Source organism: Telmatherina bonti, assembly GCF_933228915.1.
Source record: "Telmatherina bonti genome assembly, chromosome: 12".
In the NCBI taxonomy this organism is placed as follows: domain Eukaryota; kingdom Metazoa; phylum Chordata; class Actinopteri; order Atheriniformes; family Telmatherinidae; genus Telmatherina; species Telmatherina bonti.
The window spans coordinates 17175493-17199094 of NC_136610.1; positions in this window are offsets into that span (position 1 = coordinate 17175493).

Below are 23602 nucleotides of genomic sequence, written 5' to 3' on the forward strand. Positions count from 1 at the left end.
CAGATGAAGTCATAACTGTCCTCAACAAGATTATGATTGATTGATTGCTCTATGATTAAAACCACATTGTTCTGTTAGACATCCAGCCAAGCCTTTTTACTCTTTTCAAATCTTTCAAAGTAAATCTGCAAACAAATCCAGTCATTTTTCATGTTTTATTGTTGTTATAACAAATAAACTAAGCATGGCAGGCTACACCCTGGATCACCCTCCATCGCAGAAAATTTTATCCATCAGTAGTTTTCAAATTGCGGAGAGGTGTAGGAACTCGCACCAAACACAAAGACAGACCGAAACCAGTGGCAAGGCATCCAAACCTGAACTTTATTCAATGTTCATCAAATTGAAATGATCTAACTTGATAAAACTTCTCTTCTACTCTCTTGTGGTAATGATTTGAATTATTTTTAGCATGTTTTATATGTATTTTTAATGAAGTTTAGTTTTGGAAAAACTTGAAAGTGTAGAAGTAAACAGCAGCTGTGTTCCACTAAACGGTGGAGAAAACTGCAGTGACGTTACATTCTCCTTTAGATCGGTGTGCTGGTTAAAAAAATAAATGAGTAAGTAAGAATAAACCTATGCAATGATTTGAGTAGTTATCTGAGAAGATCGTTCAGCAATAATGTGGGTTTTTTTTTTTTTCCAAGTTGCTCCCATTTATGAATAAAAAAAAAAAAGATGTCTTCATGTGGGAGATGTGTTAGTGACGACAAAGTTACTTCATTGCTCCTTTTGTACCTGCTTTAAGTGCCGGTTGCCCTCTCATATGGGAAGAAAGTGTTGAAACAAATCTGTTTGTCCATGTTTTTGTAATCTGGTTCATTTGTACGGGAAATTATTTTGAGAATAAGAACTACAGTTTTACTGTTGTTCATGGTAAAAACTACAAAATGATAAGTGGTAAGCAGTGTTCCATTTGTCCATTTAGTCCATATTTAAAAAAAAAAAAAAAAAAAAAGAGGTGGGCTGGTCTGATACATAAAACTCCCGGTGTAAAAATTGGTTCCACTGCGGCACTGGCTGTGCTGATAATTTCTTTGACAATGAAATCCAAAAACTTGGTATAAAACTGAACATTTCCAGCTGAAGCAGAATGAGAGTAATTCAATCGGAAAAGGAGAAAAAAAAACTCATTTCTATGCAGGCAGAGGATTTATTTTTACGCTAATTTACCTGCAAATCCAGAAAAAACAAGATGTGCACCAGATTACCAGACACACACAAAAACAAAAGCACCCCCCCCCCCCCCCTCCCACACACACACACACACACACTTCCTACATACAATTTCAGAACACTTAAGTGATTCTCAATCTCTGCATGCCTCAGTCTGCCACTGCCATGACAGATGCTCCAAAAATTGAATATAGATTTCAGTGAGCTAGGCAGGCGTGCCTGATGAATCTCAATTTGCTGCTGTCCATATTTCATACTTGCCACTGTGGATAGCTCAAGGGGAGAGTGGGAGAAGTGAGAGAGCCATGGCTGCACCTGCCAACATGTCAGTTTGCTCATGTCAAATGATGATCGGTACCTCATAAAAGAGATATTTATCCCCCACTAATTCTTGAGTTACATCAAATAATCATTAATATCTACAATGGCAAACAGGGGAAATGGGAATAGACATTGAGACCAGTGTCACATTAACGGTAACTTGAAGAGAAAAAGGAAGACACCATGATACAGAGAAGTAGGAAGCCATAAAAGTGGTATACAGCAGCTTGGGGAGGAAAAAAATGGAGAAAGTCCCACAAGGGAAGTGGAGGTGCTTTGGCTGCAAGTACCTGCAGACTATTTATAGCGTTGTTTGAAGTACTCATAAAATGATACTGGATGCAATTGTTTGTAATGCAGTCGCTCTTCTGTTGAAGCCAACTCTAATCTGAAACTATTTAAAGTGAACATAGCCAGCATAATGACCAATTTTTCACATTGCCTGTAAGGGTTTAGAAAGCTTCTTTTAAACTTTGGGATTCGTCATCATATTTTGCTATTGTTCCTTGACATAGAAATATGAGGTAAAACACGGGTAATTAAAGGTGTTGTGCCATGTGGGAGCGTTACTGGTCTGTGAAAATGTTTCTGTAAGCGGCACATGTAAATTGTTCCAGCAGAATGTTGCGTTGTACCAAGATAAACGGTCCTACTCATTTTATTTATCTGTGCTTTTTATACTGAGGAAGGTCCATTTCTGTTTAACTTATTATAAAAACTGACCATTTATGAATTCACTTTTAAAGTCCTTTACCACAAGTCGAGTGACTCGGTGGGCTCACACCAGTTTTAATAGCGATCAGTCTCTTACAGCAGCTGCAGCATAGTATAGCACAAGAAATGTTGCACATCATGCAGCATGCTAAACGCATGGACGTGGAACACAATCTGAGACCCAAGATGGCATTTTAGAAACACAACATTCCACTGAGTATCCTAATTATGATATAAACGTGTTTTTTTTTTTCTTTAATTTACCTTTTTTGTGTTTTGTTTTCATCTCACAACTGAGATATGTTTTACTTCTTACTGAAGATACCCTTAATTAGAAGAAAGCTAGATGCAACAATGCCGCAATGAATGGCTCCAGTGCATGATCTAGTTTGATGCTGGTATATCAGTTAACATATTTGTTGATAGGATGGAGAACCAAGCAGAAAGTACATACGTCTAATCTAAACTTATTTTGAGAATGACTTTTTTCCTCTTTTTTTCATTTCTTATACTACTACTAGTACTACTACTAAAACTACTGCTACCACTGCGACTACTACTACTGATAATGAGAGTAATCATAATAAATACAAAATCTGTAATTCATAAAAAAATTTGAAATATTAATTTGCAGGTCAGGTTGTTAAATATCAGCGTGATCAAAGATAAATGTATTTAGTATTAATTATCTGTATCTTTCAAAAATCAAACACTGACCTAATCTCTGAAGCAGACATAGTAAATCCAATATAAAGGACATTTTTGACCATTGCCATTTGTCATATTGCCATGCAAACCCTTCTGGTAAATTAGAATGACATTAAGGAAAAAGCAATTGTCCATAAAGGTTATAACACTTTTATATTATCATAAATATATCAGTTGAAACATGTCTAAATAAAGCTGCAGTATTTTTTTTTTCTTTAGACAAAGGACTTGAAAGAAAATTACAATAAGATTATTAAGAAAAATATATATTTGATCACTGAGCGATAGAAGATACTAAACATTGCTGGTCACACCAAGTGACACCTGCCAAGCTTATGTCAGTTTATGTGGTAAATTAAATTAATAGTTAAACTTACACTGCAAAACTAATCTGGCTTTTTGTTTGCAAAATTCAAGTATTATTTTACAGTCTAATCACAATTGCAGTCAGTGTTCTTGTAGCTTAGAATGACTTATGACTACACAGGTACAAATGTTAGTTTCTTGCTATATAAAAGGGCAGATATGGCTAATTTGTTTGCTAACTTAGTGGAAAAGCTCTGTTGCAAAAAATCATACCAGTAGGCGACCATTTGTTTTTGCTTTCTTTTTTCAGCTGTATTTTTAGAGGTTTTCTTTGAGTTTCATAATTTATTTCAGCTTATTTGTCAAGGGCTTGGGGGTTGATGTCCTCCTTCTTGTCACATGATTTCCACACGATTAGCTATCAGCAGTAGCTCGGTACCAAAAACATGGAGGGCATGCTTATAATTTTTTGGCCTCAATAACAAAACACGACGTGTCATTCTGTACTTCATGATGGGACACTCCAACTTGTGTAAGATGTTGACATTTTCAAATTTGAGCGTGGCTTTGGTGGTGGTAATAACATGCTTAAACGGCGAGGCGCTCTGTTTGGATTCAGTGCACCACCAGATGGCAGTAACTCTCACACACTGGGACATTAAGATTAACCAAGAGGAAAAGCTTTTTAATTCCTCTATTTCTTTTTTTTTTTTTTATTGATCAGAAATTTGATTTTGTCTTCTATCTCTTCTGTCTGTTCAGATGCTGTTAACATCGTGTGTGTTAGAGATGCATAACAGAACTGTTCTATGAGAAAAGCACAGAGGGAAGAGGAGAAAAAGCTTTAGAGAGAATTTCACAATGCCACTACAGGGTGCAGGAGACAACCGAGCTTCCCTGTGTAATTAGAGTAGACATGCTACATGTGTCTGTGTGTGTTGCTGCATCTCATTAAGGCGAGGTATGGGCCAGTGAGTCGGCTAAGAGGAATGGATGGGGAGCATGTGGTGGTGTATTTTTCTTCGCCGTAAATACAGCAGCTTTGCTCTTTTCATCCTCTCTGGAGTCACGCTGAGCCCCCTAGAGTCAGGGCTGGTCAAAATGGTTCTGCTTGATGCAAAGGCCCTTAAGGTGCTCACTGTCAACATGAGTGCACAGACAGGAAAAAAAAAAATCTGGTGAAATAAAAACTTTCATCCAAAGATGTGGGAATAAATGCACATTAGCTTTTGGATTAAATACATTTTGAATTCTTTGAGGGAGCATAAAGGCATCTGAAAACTTTTTTTTTTTTTTTTTTTTTTTTTTTGATGTTGTCAACAGTATTTGCTTGCTGTTACTTTCTATCTGGTGCAGATGAGGCAGAAACGCTCTTGCACTTCAGCCGGAAGGTTTTTTTTTAATTTATTTTACTTTTTGGAATTCCCACTTTGAACATATTTTATCAAAGCACCAGAACAGCCCTGATCTTATTTGTTGCTAGATTGGATTGTGTTGGAGCAAATTTACCTCATATTCTAGATTTGTTACACATAGATTGCTGGTCGTGTTGACACATTGCAGCAGTTTGTGATGCCAAGTGGAGGATAACAGGCCTGTAAAATTCCCACAGATTCTTGAAACTACCCATCAAAGATTGATGTGAAGAGGTTTCCCCAGAGGGTAGTTTGTTTTCACAGAACATCGGATAGGCGGATGGAGCTCTTGACTAGTCCAGTTCTTGATAGTTTAAATAAAAGTGCAGCCAGGAAGGAAAATGAATTTGGCAGCGATCTGGAATTGACGGGTGGAGATGTTTTAGCTTTTCAGTTGGAGCTTGTTCTGATCCTCTATTGTTGATTTGAGTTGGAAAGGCTCATTGGATTAATATTTGTTAGCGTTGGGATATTCCAGTAACTATTACAAGAACAGATGTTTCTGTTGAATCATTTTCTTACATTGGTATCTAGTCAGACGGTTACTTTTCTCTTTAAAAAGGCTCGGCTATTTAAGGAGGGCTCTCAATTATTCTGAGCAGGAAGCACGATTCTGCTGACAGAGTTAATCCCTGACAGCAAAGTTATTGCTCCCTATTTAATAAGTATCAGCAGGGAACATGTTATTATTCCATGCCCAAAACAAGAACATTGCAGTGATTTGCCAATCTTAATTTACTAAAAAATATTATCGCCACCAGTCAACTATGCAAGTAGCTCATTCTGACATGCAATTTGTTTGAACCAATTATGTGACCATGCCAAAAATATTGCTTTGATTTAAAAAGTAATAATATATAATTAATTGTCATGTAGCAGAATTGTACTTAAAATAATTAAAATCTCATTTATAGCATTTTAAGAGATATTTCTGCTCTCAGAAGGTTGGTACTCTCCTGAGTTTTTCTCTACTGGTGTAGATTGTGACTGACACACATGTACCATAAAGGCTTTCCTTACCCACAAGACCCTTTAAGTAGAAACTGATCATTAAAAATGGTATTATATGCAACCATGTGATTTTATTACTTATGATAATGTTTGGTTTGAACGGTATAAATTTAGTTTATAAAAATATTTACCTTAATGAAATATTTCTCTACAGGACTTTGACAGAACCAAATAAGCCAACTTTGTTCAACCAGTATTTTAGTATATGGAAATGATTGTTATTGGAGTCTAGGGACTTCATATCTGCTGGTGAGACTGCCGTCTTAGCCTTGACAGTCATATTTATAGAAGACGTCTCTGGTCTCCTCGGCCTTGCTTTCATTTTCAGCTATCTAAAGATCATGTGTATGCTTGACAACAAGTTGTAACTAGTAAGAACACTTTTATTTGCAGCAATGCAACTTGCTGTGTCATTGTGAAGGCCACATGAGGAAAGGAAAATAAATAAATAAATAAAAAATATGCCTGCTGGCAGGAGATTTAGAGCACTAAATACATGCAGTGCACTGACACTTCTGGCCAAGAATATCAACTTAAAGTGATTTTATTTTACCAGTGCAAATAGGGTATGATGCAATATTTCACCATATGATATTGTAATACACTTTGTAATAACTTTATGAAACTCAACTATACCGATTATATTGAAAACCCAGATGTAGAAAAAGGAGAGCATACCATTTTCTCCCTAAACACTCACCAGTTTAGCAGGAGACTGGAACAAAAACATAGTTAATGTAGTTGTTTAGTGTATAAAGAGCCATGTTTATTAAGGTTTTCCCCTTTAAAAACTAAATCATTTTCCTCACAATTTAAACAACAAGGGGGAATATGCCAAAAGTCTTTTTAACTACCAATTCAGCCAATATTTTTTTTGCAACAAGAAAACTTTGCACTTCAAAAAAACGTACCTAAATACTGCAGAATGATAGAATTTAAAATATGAAATGAATGTTTAGTATTTTTATTGACAACACAGAGACAGTGACCATAGTAAGCATAGTAAGATCATAAAAGTTTATAACACATGCTTATTACATGGTGGATATAAAATGTAAGAGCACAGCATCAAACCAAGACAGAGCCATCAACACAGACTGAAAACTCTGCAGCCGACATTTAGCTTGGACCCGAGTACAGTGACAGGTCAGACTCCAGTGAATAGACCCCTGACTGAATAGTAATGGTCTGACAGCAAACACACACACACACAAATACATAATACCTCAGGTTCTATCCTGGGAAGCAAACATCAACAGCTGAAAGAGGCAGCTGAGATCACACAGCGCATTACAATGAGACATACAGAGAGCAGCACATCAGCTGAGCTGTGGATATTGGACTTTGTTATTTATTACTGACTGATCTTGAAAGACAATAATGACAACGTGGTTCCTGACATCACTTTGTAACGTTGCAAAGCATGAAAACAAGTTTTTATTGTTCCCATGCTAGTGATGCAGAGAGAAAGACTTTTTTTTTTTTTTTTAAGTAAAGTAGGATCTAAGTAGCCTTGAAGAGTATTCATTTTTCTGTAACTTCATTTAATATAACCAATTTATTTAATATAATCAATAATCAACAAGTACAACTTAATCTGGTGATGATATCATCCTGGATTAAAGAAATAATGTTCATAGAACATTCTATTGAGACTTCCCTAATTTAGACAGAGTTATTAATCATTCATTGTTTCTCAAAAAAAAAAAACTTTCACCACAGTGCTGCGTAATACTAAAACACATCATATCCCTTTTATTAATGAATGCTAAATATATGAATTGTGAATTACAATTTGCAAAACTTTGACTCATGTATCAGGGACGCCCATGTTGGAACAAGAAAGCAACTGTCAATTTGTTTGAACATTCATCTGTCCCACAGATTTAGTTTTTATAACATCTTTTACGACAAAATCTCCACAATGAAAATGTAACAATATCGGAAATATTCTGCCAAATAAATAATGAGGCCAATATATTGAAATATTCCAATAAAAACTAGAAAATGCCACACATAAAACCTTTCACAAATGCAGCTGTGTAAAACTGTGTACTTGCGTCGCTTGTATTACTGAAGTGCTTCATAGCCATGTCTTTCCTTTCCCGGCTGATTTTTTTTATCTTCAGTGGAAAAGACAAACTTCCTAACTGGCATGATAATTTGATTAATTGCTTTCTTGTCATTTGGCCCAATGAGTTTTACACCGTAAAGAAATCTAAATCAGGCATGTATTTACAAGCAATCACAATGCTCAAGACTGAAAATCACCTCCAAGAAGATGCCCAGCTGTGCAAAGTAATTGGTTCTGCTTTATTAGTAGTGTATCATTAGTTGAAAGTACAAACTTTTGGATCAGGGAGATTAGTTTCTTGGCATGTGGTTAATTTTTTTTTTTCCTTATTGTTGGCTAAACAGTAAAATTAAAACATCACACAGGAAGTAGTAATGGGTGTCCCATCGAGAAAACTTTTTATGCTCCTATGATATGAAAATTGTATCTGCTTTTTTCTCATATTACTGTACTCCTCTTTTTTATATTATGCTGAAGCAACATCAGGAAAGACATGAGGACGTCCACTGTGTTCATTAAAAAAACTGAGTTGTGGGTTTTATCTTTTAGAAGTGACTCAATGTAGCATTTAATATCAGTTAATGCTCATTTTGAACTTGTATGTCTCATTTTAAGCAATATAGACGTATGTAAGCATACTGTTCTCTTTCACTAATGAAAACAACATCCTCCATGATGACTAACATGTCATTTCAAATTACTCCTCCTCTTTAGAGGTTCACATGAGGTCATCTTTTTTAGAAGCAGCTTTTCCACCATGAAATACATTTTCAAGAAACAGTCCAACTGCAGACAGCAAATAGTTTATCTTGTCCTACTTTACACTTATTGGTGAAATGTCTAAGAAAACAAAGCTCCCCTTTTCCAGTCTGCACCCATCACCAGTCGCTGTTCCACCAAACAAAACACCATTTATATGGGTCTGTGCTCTTTATAGTTAAGCACAAATGCTGATGAAGCTCTGATGTTTATAACAGCATCCAGGTGTTCTTGCATAATAAGACATGTTGTAGCCACATAATTGAAGAGAGAAGCTATTGTCATGATTGGTGCACCACTTGATTCCAGATGGCAAATGGTGTGTTAATGCATTCTTAATAATTAAGGGCAGTTTTGTGGCAGCAGAAGTGAGGCTGTTTTTGTGACTGCCAGGAAGACTATCACAGGCCATCATATGTAGTGATATAGATGGATATAAATCTGGATGAGCGTTGTCTTAATTTGCCAGGGAAAAATAAGACAATGCCTCATGACTGAAGGTCTTATGCAGACTGACTGAGACTGACTACATCTGTGTTCTGAACTAAATGTTTATTTGCATTGCATACGCCAACATGTTACTCATAATGATAATACTGACAAGCTCATATTTACTTGTTTACTGTCTGTGCTGAGAAAGATATGAAAATACTAACAAACTATCTGTTCTAACTTTACACCTTTGGAACAAAAAAGCAACTGACACAAAACATTTAACAGTTCTAGAAAATATATGATTTTCAAAACACACACAAGTTTAGTTGACTGCATTGAGTCCTGATGAGTAATACAGATACTTTCATTGATTTAGTCCACATCGGGGTTGCGTGAGGAAAAATTATCAAGAAAAGTTAAGAAGAAAAGAATAAAGCATCATAGATAGGTATAATGATGACTCAGTTGAAGCCAGAAAATCTGCCAAGAAATCAATCCATTTTCACCCCGTTGTTCAGGACTAGGTTATTAGACTAAGACTCTTGGTGGAGATTCTGCCCTCCACCCCCCAGCCAACGCTTCCTCTTCTTTCAGAGATAGTAAGGCATTCCAATTCCATCTGAGCGATATAATCTTTAACAAGTCTTCCCCAAGCCCCTTCCCTGTAAGGGGGGGGGGGGGGGGGGGGGGGGTATCCCCTGGAAGATGTATGACACGTATCTTGACCTCGTTCCCAGCTACTTCAACTAGCTTCTTTTGATGCTGAGAAACAACTCTGGACCCCTCATGGATGAATATATCTGTAATCGCTGACACTCATTGTAGACCATGGCTGTAGACTTGAAGATTCTAAACTCTGGTTGTTGAGATAATTCAATAAACTGATGAAAACTTTGTCATGATTTTTGTTCATAAAATATACAGTTTTATGGTCATCCATCCAGTAACCAATGTTGTCCTTTACTATCTAAACACTTTAGTATGAGAGAAAATCTGTGCCAAGATTACTACCTTCAGGTTGCCTCTGCTAGGTAATATATGGTGATATATTAAGAAGACGTAGACGGGAGAAGTAGATCAGCATCAGGCAATTAACTTTTCAATCTAAAATGTCAAAGATATTTGGCTCATCTGTAATATCAAGGGCACACAATAAAAGGGTATCATTATGAATTCAGTAAAATCACCCTTTTTACAGCTCATCAATATTCTGTGCAATTTGCTAGTAACAGGGTTCCGGTTTAACGAGGAGATCCAAGGGATAAATGATCAAAAAACAGGACAGCTATTGTCCTTGAACTCTTAATGGCGTACTAATAGCACAAGGTGTCAAGAATCATTATATCAAGGGTGCCCTGAGTCAAACTTTATTTACAGTCTCTCTGCTTTTGGTCTTGGAAAAGATGGCCGTCTCTCCTTCTGTCTCTCAGTCGTTACATACTCACGTCTTTTGCACAATTATCATCTTTAGTATTTTTTTTTTTTTGTTTTCTTAGTTCGGATGAAGGAACTTTCAAGTACAATAGAAACAAATCTATTTTTTAGATGGAGCTTTATTGAACAAAAACGTTGGTGCCATCTTTAGTTTTGACAGTCTAATCAAAATAAAGGATAATACTGTTAGCATTAATGAATCAGAGGCATGGCATGATGGATAAAGGTATTACTGCCTGACATCTGTATCTACATGCAAGTTAAGGACTATATTTGGGGTGAAGGAGTTATTGGATGGTGCTGTCTGGCAGAATCTTTTACATTTTTTATTGCAGTGATTTGATCCCAGCACAAGAACTTGAAGCTTTATTTTCTTGTTTTCCTTGACCTTTGGTCTTGGAAAACAAAAACAAAAGAAACAAATTTGACAATTTCTTAGTATGCCAAATAACAAACATACTAAGAAACTGCCACACACCTGTTTAGGAGGTCACAAAGATGGTGACTGAACTTTTTGACTATTTCCCCTGCCTGCTGAAGAAAGATTTTAATTTCTGAATAGGAATTAGATAAAGTGCATGAGGAACTTTATGACCTTTGAAATGTGTTTTGAAGTCTTTGTCTTTTTGATAGCGCAGTGACCTTTATGTACATTCCTGGAGCCTCTATTTCCCAGCAGCCTCTCAAGACTGACAAATCACACTTCACAACATTTTTTTTTTTTTTTTACCAGAGAGAGGGAGAGATCAGAGTAGAGGTAGGATGCAAAATAAATGAATAAGCCAATACTAGTGGAACATTTCACTTAGAAAATCTGCCATATCCATATACATACAATAAAAGCCATACAAAATTAAAAGGGGAAAAAAAAATTCTAATTTAGAGTGATCACCCACTTCAAAGATGTCGCTCTTCTCTGTATTGTATAAAAATGGATGTTTTTGTGCAGTGTTTTGAACCTAGTCAAGCTTGGACATGTCTTCAGTTCATCAGTCCATTCCACAAACACTCCAGGGACAGAAATGTGAATGGACATGTTTTAACAAACCATTTTTAAAGCTTGTGTAAGTTTAGTTTAGTTATTATACACATGAATATTCAGGTGTGAAAATGAACCATGTTCATTTTGATAGATTTAACTTTAAGGCACAATAATCATTGAATGGTGAAAAATGGGAATTGGATTGTGAAATATTCTATTACTGATTGCACATAATCTCATGTCTCTAACATTATCAACATGTAGAGATGTGCGTGTGTGTGTGTGTATGGGGGGGGGGTAGACTTGATGATTGTAAACACAGTAGATGATGTGTGAAAAGAAACTGATGTCTGGCTCGACGCTTTGCAAATGCAGATTTATCAACATATCGGTTCTGCTGCTTTTATACGCCTGCGGGGATTTCATTATCTGAAGGAGAGGATTTCCACACAATTTAAATGGCTCTCGAAACAGATACTGTAAGAATCACACACATTAATTTATAGATGACTGTCGGCTGATTTACTGGCATTCCTACTGTAACCACATTAAAAAGTCCTCTTTTATGCAAATTATAACACATTTACGGCTTTAAAAGTGTTGAAAATGCTTGATTTCAATCTAAGCTTCAAACTCCTATATCTTGCAAGATTTTTCTTGATTAAATCATAAAGCCGGAAGCTAAGTGACATTTTGCCAATACATTTCCTCCTAAAACCCAGTTTGACTCCGACTGGCTTGAATGCATGAATGTTCCACCTGCTGGAGCAATGTGAGGAAGATATCATGCTGTCCACTGGAAATGCAAAACAATGGAATTCAAATTCAGCTGTGGTGATTTGTGTTTCTGCTTTTCTATTTATAGTGCTGTTTCTTAGCATCTGAGCTCTCATATGTCACACAGCTATTCAACAATATGATGCATCTGCTGCCGCTTTGATGAAAGAGAATGGAAATAATAATTCTTCTTTTTTTGCCACTCCGCCTTTATTTGTCTTTCTTAGTTAGTTCCTCCCCATGCTCTTTCTCATCAGAATAACCTATTTTGGTTATTGAATACAAATAGCAACTCAGAAGCTGAATATTTAGAAAGAAAAGCTCCAGTTTTTCGGTTCCTGCCCTTTAGCATTGCCTTCCATTGTCCATGTCTCTGGCCTTTGATTGTGTGTTCCACTGATTGACATGGCAATATTTTAAATATTAATTTTAATTTTAGCTGATGAATCTACACAGAAGGGTTCTCTCTCTTTTTTTTCTTTAATGTAATATGTAATTCTTCTTTCTTCTCTTCTTCTAGATAAAAGACCAAAAGTAGAGACAACAGCAAAAGAAAAGAAAACGACGGATAGGCCATGGCTGAGTGGATGATTGCTTCTGAAAGTGGTAAGCAGCCGACATCTACGGCTTCTTAGCCGACTTGTATAGTTACCGTGCAATGATGAATAAAGGCCAACACTCATACTATTTCACTTCTTCCCAACCATTTTGTTTTCTATGATGTCTCGGCTCCGCTGTGATTTGCTCTACAACCTGTAGAGCTCTGTAGCTCCTTTTTGTCAATGATATACCCTTGATTTTGATGTTGATTTGAAATAAGGGGGGAAAATCTTTTTTTTTTTTTTTTTGTTTTGTTTTATTGTCACCTTTCCCCGTTCAGCACCATAACGTACAGAACGGCAGTCTGCTGTGTGCCATATTTTGCCTGACAGATTTGCTGAAGCAAGGTGACATGTCATTTATATGGCTGCGGTTCATATTCAGAATATTTTTATTATTTTTATTCTAATCCTTAATCCTGATATGGCAATACTAGTGAAGCAAACATGCCATCCCCTAACACAAAGATTACACTTCAACACAATGCCGTAATGCATGTTTGACTTCTCTGGCTGCAACGAGCATCAGAGCTTCACCTCTGATTTGTGTCATTCTTCCCTGAAAAAAAGGTGGACATCTACAAATGAGAAACCTCATTTGACTAGGTCTGTGGTTAGATATGTTCCTATCAGCTTTGTGTAAGTTTGATCTTTTGAAAATTAATTCATGATCCAAACCGCTTAGACCCATTACGGGTCACGGGGAAGCTGGAGCCTACCAGGATGAGAGGCAGGGTACACCCTGGACAGGTTGCGAGTCCATCACAGGATTTTATGAACATATCAACCAAAAAGATCAAAATTGAAGTAAACTAGTTTTAACAACACACTCACACAGATCTGTTTGGTTTGCCCAATTGATTTCAACCATTTTGTCAATCTGCCACTGTAAATGTCCGAGCACCGAGTTCAGTGAGAATTATGAGAATGTTACTTGTATAATGAGCTTCTGTGCTTTTTATTTGAAGTGCAAGTGCAAACAGAGAATGCACATACGTATTATAAAGCTTTGTTTTGAGTATTTAGCATTTTCCTTAAGCAACAGCTGACACAATGTACAACTGGGAATCCATGTTTCATGCTGGGGTTTTGTGTTCGCTCAGTTCTTCCATAGACCCACCTAATAATGTTTGCATGTAGCTTTAGCTCAGAGAGCAGTTTAAGTGGCAGGGTTTTTTTGTGCCCTTACCTGCACCTCTAGCCTTAAAATAGAAAAAGAAAACTCAGTGACATACTGTGTTACCTGCAACCATCTTAAACTAAAGTTTGTGATTCCACTTTCACTTTTTTTCTTCTTTGTCAACTTTACTTTTATCATTTAGGTCACAGTGATGAGCTGAATATTGATTTTTTTTTATTTTTTATGCAGAGATATCCTAACATGTCCTGCTGTAAGGTAATAAAATTCAATTTGTAGACATTTTTCATTTGTTCATTTTCATCCTGGCACACCTTTTAGTTCTCTAACCTTAGACCAATTTATGACTTTCAGCTTTACTGGCTTTATGCTTCATGTCACCGTTGTGTTGTCGAGTCAGATTCCGCTGCAGCCTCTATAATCATTGAACCTTAAATCATTGCAAAATAACGTCTTGATCTCTCATCAATGTAGCCGTGACAAGCGGGTCAAAACAGCAGGTGCATGTGGCGTCTGTGGGGGGAAAAAAAGAAAAAAAAAAGGTTTGTATTTTCTGTCATCCTGAATTTCCAGTCACACAGAGAGCATCCTTTAAATTTAAAATGAGTCCATGAACTCTTCACAGCTTCTAAAGAAAGCACCTATGATTTGTAAATAATTCACAATGATGGATCGCAGGGGCTGTGCGTCTCTTTCTCGAGTTGTCAAAAAAGCCATCGCATGGCGTTTCTGTGGATTTTTATGTGCTTCTGTATCGCATCATCTTCGTATGGCCTTGATGCTAAGCAGGTATTTAGCATCATGCACAGATTTTGCTTTTATATCATCATCTTAAGAAAACAGAAAAGATACAAGAGGTCAGCATATGGATATGCCAAAGCGAGGAGTATCTTCATGTATAAGCTTGATACAGTAGTGTATCAAGCATGGCCGTTCTTTCATGAGCAAGCTTGACCCTGTGAATTCAAGTGAAATGTGATACCTCATTAATTCAGCCTTTTAATGCCTCTTCAAATATTAAAGGACGAGGTGGTTTAAGGAAGGAAGCTATTACAGATACATTTTTGACCCCGACGAGACACCACTGCAGCAAAGGTGTTTGCGACTGATTATTCAAAGGCTTGGTCTTTAGAAAGAAATATAACTTCTACGAGTGGATTTGCTTTTGATTTACAGTTAACAAAGTATCATCTTAAACATTGTTGATGCCCTTTTATTGCTTTTATCTTACTGTAAATCAGCACATGCTGGTTCATAAGGCTGCAGCTGACTTGCATGCAGGCGTTAGTGGCGCAGTTTAAACATATTGTGGATATATCTGCAAATCAATGCAACAAACAAAAAGGGACAGTGATTGCTATACTTACCGGTATATGTCAAATATGATCCCTTGAAATGATTTTTGATGACAGCGACACAGCAACTGTGTATCCCCTTCAGGCATGTTTGTTTTGCCAGATATAATGAATGCAGATCCATCATCTTTGAGGCCATTTCTGGCAGTCAAGCAACAAACAAACCATTTTATTCACAAACTTGTGGCACGGGCTTTTGTCAGATTTTAGATTACAAGCGTAAATTTGTGTGTGCACATGAACACAGACATCTCTGATATGCACTCAAATGTGTTTTTGCACGCTCAAATTAGGCGGTGAGGCTGTGGAGAAGAAAAAAAAAAAGGTTCACATTTCTGTTTTAGGGAGAAGAAGATAAAGAAAAGCAACGGAGGTGATGGTGTCTTAAGAGATGGGTGTGTGCAGGCAGATAGTGTCATTCCCTCAATATCACCATTAAATCTTAATCTCCTGGCCCCTCATGGGAGGAGCCAGCCAAGCATGGGATTGTGTTCGGAATCTAAATCAAGAAATCGTATTCGTGTAGTGCTTTATTGAGACACAATTTGACGTGTCTGTTTCAACTTTGCATAAGTCTGGATGCACCGACTGATCATCCAGCTGTTGTTTGTGCTAATGCCTTGTTAAATGCAATCTCCACATAGACGGCAACTGTTTTAATCAATTGCAGAGGAGGGCAACATCAGACTCCAAAACAGTGCTGTAAAGTTATCATCATTCGGTGGAAATTGCAGGCGGTTGCATCATGGGGGCTAAGTTTTTTGTGGTAAGCAATCCTACCGGCTACGACCAGACTTGTAATTACATTTTAAGAACTTCTTTTTGAGAGCAGGATTCTTTGTTTCCAGACTTTGAAACTGTCCTGTTCTCCCTTAAATCTTCCTCATACACTCACACAAAATCTCTGATTCTTTGCAAATAAACTCTGCTGCACTTCTTCTGAACATTTTTATGCGCATAGATTCACTTGTATTTGTACAGAAGTTCTGCTCTTACGTTTATGCCCTGTTATTTGCACTTCTACTCTCATATTTTTCTATTTTTCCCTCTCAGAGTGCTTTGATACACGTGTATAAAAATTCTCCTACCCAGCAGATTGACAAACATGGTGTTGTGCTATTGGATTATTATGGTTGTGCTCTTTTAATTTATTTATTTATTTATTTATAGTAGCTGGTAGCCGGGTTTGACAGAACATATCACACATGCACACCAGTAAACTTCTGCATATCATCACAACGCTTTTATCTGGAAGTCAATCTGCAGCTTTACACATCGACTAAACACTCAATGTTTGTGTTTGTTTTGGAACAGTAAAGTCTCCGAATTGGCTCTGAACAGAATGTAAATCTTCTACAGGATTCTTAACGTAACGATCCTGCTGTAATGTTCCTGTTGATGTTTACCTGCTTAAATGTTCTTCTGACAGGCTTTGATGCAATTAATGTGGGTTGTGTGGGTGTGTGAACGCTTTTTCAATGTGTGTATGCTAATGCTAATGTGTGTGTGTGTGTAATTTTGTGTGCATTTGTGGATTTTTATTTTTTCTATATATTCTTTTAACTGACAAGTGATTAGTGTGAAAACTGCAAGGAAGAACAGATTTTACTTCATCCTGCTCTCTTTGAAGTTCATAGTTGCTGTTTGAATATTCTGTTTATTTTTATATTTAATAATTCATTTTTTTGTTTAATAAACAAAAAAAAAAAAAAAAAAAAGAAAATCAATAAATAAAATGCATATAGCTGGACTTAAGGGGAATGTTCATGCAAACTGCCCCTGAGATGATTTCCCGTATAAATTCATTCTGCATGAATAAATTTGAATTTATATAAATTAACGTGAAATTATGTCTGCAGAGCCCAGTTTGTAACGTAAGGGTAGGTAAAGCAAAAAGCCAGTATATATTGCCAGGAACAGACTGTCTTGTGGACACCTAAGCAACATGGTTTATATCTTTAAGTGTTATTTTTTTGTTTTTCCTCGAATACATTTGTACATTTTTCCGGCATCAATTGACCATGGTATTATTACATCTGGCTGCTTACTTTGAGATATGAAAGTGAAAAATAATCTTTGTGAATAAGGTAGGAACTGTCAGCCCTGTCACTAATGGAAAGCCTTATTGCTATTTCAAAGGAGAACACAGAAAGAAGACTGGTTGGAGACCATCGCCTGGGTAGTGCAGATGGAGGAAAGGGATACAGCCGTAACTATTCTCAATTCATTTTGTTGTACCTCATTCTGATTTATTATGAATTTGATTGTTTTTTTTTCATGCGGCTCCGTCGTTGTAGCTGGAAGGCAAATACTCCGCCTTTGATTCTTGGACAAGTGCAATTTATCGAAGGATATAGGGGTGATCTAATGTGATAGGAAAAAGAAAACCGAAAATAAAAACAGATGAAAACGTGAGCAGCTTTAGTTCATGCCATTATTAGATTTCAGAGTGATTACTGCAAAATGTCAGCAATTCTAATCCTGATTGCTCAATGGATTTTTTTTTTTTTCCACATTGCAGTGAGATAAATGTGACATGGATTTTTTTTTCTTTTCTTTCTGTTCCAGATTGATTTGGATGCGACTTGTATATTCTGCAACATTTATCACATTTTTCAACTGCTCACATGCATCATTTTTGGTGGAATAAATCATATCATCACTGTGTGTGTGTGTGTGTGTGTGTGTGTGTTTGTGTGCGTGTGTGCGTGTATATTATATATATATATATATATATATATATATATATATATATATATATATATATATATATATATATATATATATATATATTTATATATATTTATATATAACAGATTTGTGTACTTTAAAATAAATTTGAAATGATAGAATTAATACAAAAATTACAACATCCTACGCTTACTGACAACATGGTTTATAGAAATAAGTTGCTAAAACAGATGTTCATATACATGCATTTCAGCAACTTTAAACTAAATTGTCCATACACACCTTTTCCTATGGACTGCTTGAATAATCAGGACAATCTTTTTGTTTTGTTTTGTCATCTTTGCTCAGTTTCATTATTCTCAGCATGTTCATTCATTCATTCATTTTCTGAACCTGCTTAAGATCCCCATGTTTCACGAATGCATCAGAGAAAGGATTTTCCATATTTACAAGAAACTTGTCCGATTGTTTGATTTGGCAAATCTTCTGCCAGTGTCCTCAAAAGTTATTGTGAGCTGATTAGGAACATGCCAGCGATGATCAGAATTTTTTGGCCTTGATTTAAGAATATTCACCCTTTTCGTTGCTGTCACGAATGATCAAGAGGAGGCGAGATGTGCTCAGAGTGAACGTGACTGAAATTGCGCTCATCATGATCATGTCCTAACACTGCAGCCCCCACAACCCCGAAGAGACATGCTGTCACACTGTCACCCCTGGTGTCCTATTTAAACCAGACGGGCCTCATTCAGGTCTTAGGAAAAATAAAAAATCACAGGCGGGAAGGGATCTTAAATGTCAGTTCCAATATCACAGAAGCCATAATTAAGGACGAGTTTGCAGAAGTTCATGTGCTTCCGTCGCCTAATTAGATAGACTCTTTCATGTCAACAAACTCATGGGTTGATTTGCCAAAATCTTTGAGTTAAACACCCAGAGGCGACGCAAAAAGTCAGGTCTGTATTATTAGATGAGTGTTTTCACGGCTAGAATCATTAGAACAGGAATCATAAATTATACACAGCCTTTCAAAAGCATGGATCTCATCTTGATAAGCCAGACCGTAGCTGCTATTGAGTCTGTCATATGACCAATTCAACAAAGGTGGCTTGTAGACCATCATCGTCAAATTATATTTATATAAAATCTGTGCTCCTAAATGAATTTTCTCTTTGTTTAGACGTCTTTTGTTTAGTAGTGGTCTAGCTTGAATAAAGCCAAGGGATTTCCAGCATGCTTTCAGGATGGAGAGTGATCAGTGAGCATAAGATGACATTTAAAACAGTACGTTGTACAGAGAAATGAAGACTGATGGGGGGATAAACGATATAAACAAAACACTGAACTTGATGCAAAATTAACATTACTTTTTTTTTTTAGTTTTTCTTTCATAGTGTGAAAAATGATACAATAAATAATAAGCTTTGTCAGCCTATCGGAGGGCATTGCATTATGTGGCTATCAAGAGGCTGACATACACTTTAAATTATGGAACCTTGCAAATTCTATTGTTTTTTTTTTTTTAATTATTATTATTTACCCAAATACCTCTCAGATTCATAACATCAAGATTAAGTACATCACCACGGAGAAAAACAAGGCCAGTCATTTCATTGAAAACATTATAACTTACATTCTCTTTTGCATAATGGTAAAGCTTTATTGCTTTTTGTTCCCTGGATCTGTAAGACCATTCTGACTTTAGAGCTCATTCTAGCTCTTATCCGGTCTAATTTCACTTATAAAGCACTTTAAAATGACCACAGTGCCTCCAAATACTCCAATAAAAAAAAAAAAAAAAAAACAGAATAAAAATAATGAAAACATTTTAAAAATAAGAAAAATAAAATCACATAAATACACTGGCAGCATTAAATCAGCAATACAACTGTAAGTTATAATACAATAATCTCTACCATGAGAGTCAGGATTTGATTGATAAATCTCACTTCTTTAGAGTATTCTGGATTATTTGGGAATACTATAACTAATCAACTAATACAGGTATTATAAAACTTACAGATATAACAAATATGGAACTGCTAGTTAAAGTCCACATTTTCAGCCTTCCAGCCACATGACACATGTCATTTTCATGTGTATGTCTCTTTCATACCAGCCAATTTGTGTGTTTGGACGGTCAGCCAATTTTCCACCATGTTGCAAAGAACAGTGGTTACCAGACAATTTGCACTGCATCTGCCATCAGTCCTAAATGGAAACCGATAGACTTGAAGGGATTGAAGGTTTGTAAGGATACGGAAGTTTGTTCTAATCTTTGAAGATAGCACAGATATAAAAGGAGGAGGCAAACACTATTAGATGATCCTATTTGCAGCTTTTTCCTCTCACAAAGCTCGCAATTACTGTGAATATAATAACAAAGACGTTTGTGCCAAACCAGGGATGCTTTCTGGAGCTTTTTTACTTTACATTTTTTTTTTCTTTTCCCTTATTGTCTCTCGCTCGGGAAATGTAAGAGTTCTGATTAAACCTCAGGTGACAAACGCAACTTCAATGTTTAATTTATGAGCACTTTTTATTTTATTTATGGATTTGTTATGTGTGTACAGTTTTTTGCAGGCCTGGGTCTCCGAAGTGGTTCTGAGTTTGGGACAAGAAAGGACTAAATGAAAAGAGAATTGCATGCATATACTTGAAATGGCTGCATTTGTTTTGTAGTCTGTTGAATGTTATTTTGCTGAATTTGTAGATAAATAAATTAATTCAAAAAAGAAAAAAAAACAAAAAAAAAACAAGCTAACTAAGATGCAGAAGGCAAGAAAGGACACCACTGACTTTTTTTTTCTGTGTTTTTAAAGAGATGACTTTTAAGAAAGAAGATCAGTGATTCCAGCAGTTTCAGATCATTAGGAAGGGATTTCCAATAAAGCTGGAACCCTGTATTTTGGAGCCATATCTTTTTCAGCCTAAAGACTCCTGGTGCTGTGGTCTGGCCTATAAAGCTGTATTTAGTGACTTTTCAGCTTCATGCATCAGTGTTATGTAGGCTACGACCACATATGCACATAGTTAATATATGCGGTCTCTCGAGGCTCCTCTACACACTCTCCTACTGAGACTACAGCCATATTATGTTATTTTAAAGGAATCAAGCGGATTTTAAATGAGGAAACCCGTTTTGTCCTTCCTGAAATTAAAAAGTCAACTCCAATCAGAGGTCTTGATTGCAAAAGAAGTCTTACTTTTTGTCTGCAGCAGCATATGATAATCAGGTCTGAGCTGGTAGATGGGTTAATAATTCTCCTGAAACTGCTGCCTACATGCAACACAACCCTGTTTATGTTCCCTCCTTCAACCATTTATGTGCAGCAATGCAGCTGAATAACCTGCTGAATATTATATGCTAAGCTGAGCCCACTGAGGGATGAATCCACGCCTCAAAATTATGGCTTGGATCAGCAGGTGTGACTGGGAGGGATAGCCCAGATTTGAAGAGGGAGAAATGCGGGGAAAATAAATATTTCATGGAACATTTTCTCACAACATAGTTGAAAGGGAGCGGGGATACAGATCAATAGCAGTAAGAGATCTGGCTATGCACAGATTTTTGGTGAGAGGGTATTACAGCTTCAAGTGGCAAGGGGATTGGCTACATACTTGGGTTTTCTTTAAGGAGCATGGATAGAGTAGAAGCTTCTTGTGATAGCAGAAACTGCCACAGCATTTTTTGTTACACACTACACAGATTTAAAATTCAATATACGGTTTAGTTATTGTCTAACCAGGTAATGTAAAGCGGTACAACACAAGCATGATGAGGTGTCACCTAACGATCACAAAATGTCATGCTACAGGAAGAAAACTATCAGTTACTATGTAAACGCTCAAATATTTTGTAACATGTTGCGGTAATTTTTTGCAATTTAAAGAAAAGAGAAAAAATCCTTCCGGTTTTTTGGTCTCTACATGATCTGCATATGCAAAACCTGCTCAAATGTGGCTGGTAAAGCACCCACAAATCACTTACAAATGCAAATCAGAAGTCTTCCAGTACAAAATTCTCCTCCCTTACTTACACTCCTACATATTTATATGTATCTATTTGTTTAGAGATTTAAGTTTAATAAACTCCAACCACCTGAAAACGCTGATTTTGGCCAATGAAAAAAACTCCACTGAAACAAGCAAGCATCTGCAGAAATTGGACTGAAAGATGCAATATTGCACTCAACAAGCATGTAGCATTTTGAATAAGATGATTGAAGGGGAGACAGTTTTCTGTCCAGGAGCAGTGGACCATCAACCTTCAGTATTGCATATCTTATGGACTCCAAATTATACATGCACACAACAAGGTGAGAAAAGGCCCTGGAGGACCTGGGGCTGCTCAGTATGCAACATCACAGCTGTGTTCTGGGTACTGAACCTCCTGGATCAGATGATTTGTGAATAGGTGTTTTCCTGAAAGCATTAAAAAAAAATATTATACATGAAATTTACTTTTGAAATATTTTCATTTGTGTTCTCGTTTTTTGTCCCCTCATCAATATTTAACTCCAGTCATGTATCCCTTTAAATGGATCACATTTAAAATGGTTCATAAAATGTTAAAAAATAAATGTCTGGTTTGCATGATTTTATTGCATACATTAGATTTGTTCAAGACTTATGAGTATTCAGGATAAAAGAAGAGTTGTTGATCAGTGAGACAGACTGATTAAGCTCTCCAAAATTAAAAAAAAACAAAACAAAAAAAAAAAAAAACGAGTAATAACACATTGAATTGAGTGAACTCAGTGACCAAGTTAATAAGGAAGTAAAGGTAGTAATGGGTATTCAGAGATCGCTAGCTAAGAAGACAAGCTGTTAACAATGTTTAAAAAAAAAGAAAAAAAAGAAAAACAGAATGCAGGTAATGCTATATTACAAGCTTCTATGAGACACAGCCACATAACATTTAATAGATTTTACTGTGTTTGGATGCTGCTTGATATGTGTATGCATAGACCTTGACAAGAGACCCAGCACAAAGCTAACAGGAGGTGGAATTGCAGTCCTTTGGTGACATCCTGAACAAGTTGCTGTAAAGGAGAAAATCTTCACAAGCAGCATGGCGCTATTAGCTGTGACTTCCCGTCCATATTATTTACCCTGTTAGCAGTTTATATCATACTATCTCATACACAGCTTCTGACATCATCAATTCCATCTTTCTAGGCTGAAAACATCATTTGATTTTTTTTTTTTTTTTAAATACAAATTTTTAGTATCTTTCTTATCTTTTATCAATCAGAGTTCTACAAAAAAAAGGAAAGAATATCAAGACTCCTATTTTGGGTATGCTGGTCTTGGTCCTGATCATTGGCAGGGATATATATGATGCAGAAGCCATGTAAGACTGCATTTTATGTGTCCATTCGGGAGTCTGAATGGCCTTGAGTGAGAGGCTTTGTGGAGGAGTTATTTTAATGCCTGACTGAAGGTGAACTTGACCTCCCATATGGGCTGCAAAGACTGTAAAACTCCTTTCTGTGTAGCACAAGCGCACACAGCGGGTTCAGTAGCTCTGAGGGGTCATTAACCCAAGGAGATGAGTTAGGAACAATGCCAGGCCATTATCAATTCACTGGTGCAAGTGATTATAGCTTGCTCATACCATAAAATGCATACAGTTCACTTGTTTTAAAGTATATTTACATAGCTCATCAGCATGGTGTCGGCTCTGAATATATATTCTTAA